Here is a 550-nt window from a genome sequence, read left to right as displayed (position 1 = left end):
GTTCTGCTTAAAGAGGAACATTTGTGTGGAGACATTTAATATGTCGTGCTCCCGCTCTGCTCTGCTGCTGCGATGCTTCATTTATGTGCTTTCATACAATCTGATAGCATGTAAAAATACTTTATTACTCTGTTGGAGAAATTTGTTTTGGACTCAGTCCCAGTGTCTGCCTCCGCAGAAGATCTGTGGTGACACTATGCTGATACCAAGGACTGAGCCTGCTGATGTGCCTGAACCTATTATCATCAAATTTGGACAGGGTCTCAGAAATTCTCCCACGCTGACACTTTTAGAGTATATTTTAGAAGGCTTTGGTTCGACATTGGTCACAGAGTTGGAAGATAGCATCAAATGCTATTTTCGGGTACTTTAATTCAGGGGTTCTTAACCTTTTTGACCTCGGGGCCCAATTTGTTTAACACAAAGTGCGAGGCCCAGTCACACATTACCACTGTATGGATCAAAATGATAATACTAATCTAAATCTTGGTTTAATTTTTATTGTATTTACATCATAACTAAGCTATCATAACAAACATAACTAAATTAC

This window comes from Austrofundulus limnaeus, unplaced genomic scaffold (genome assembly GCF_001266775.1).
Source record: "Austrofundulus limnaeus strain Quisiro unplaced genomic scaffold, Austrofundulus_limnaeus-1.0 Scaffold3997, whole genome shotgun sequence".
Taxonomy (NCBI): Eukaryota; Metazoa; Chordata; class Actinopteri; order Cyprinodontiformes; family Rivulidae; genus Austrofundulus; species Austrofundulus limnaeus.
Note: the sequence above shows the minus strand (reverse complement) of the source record.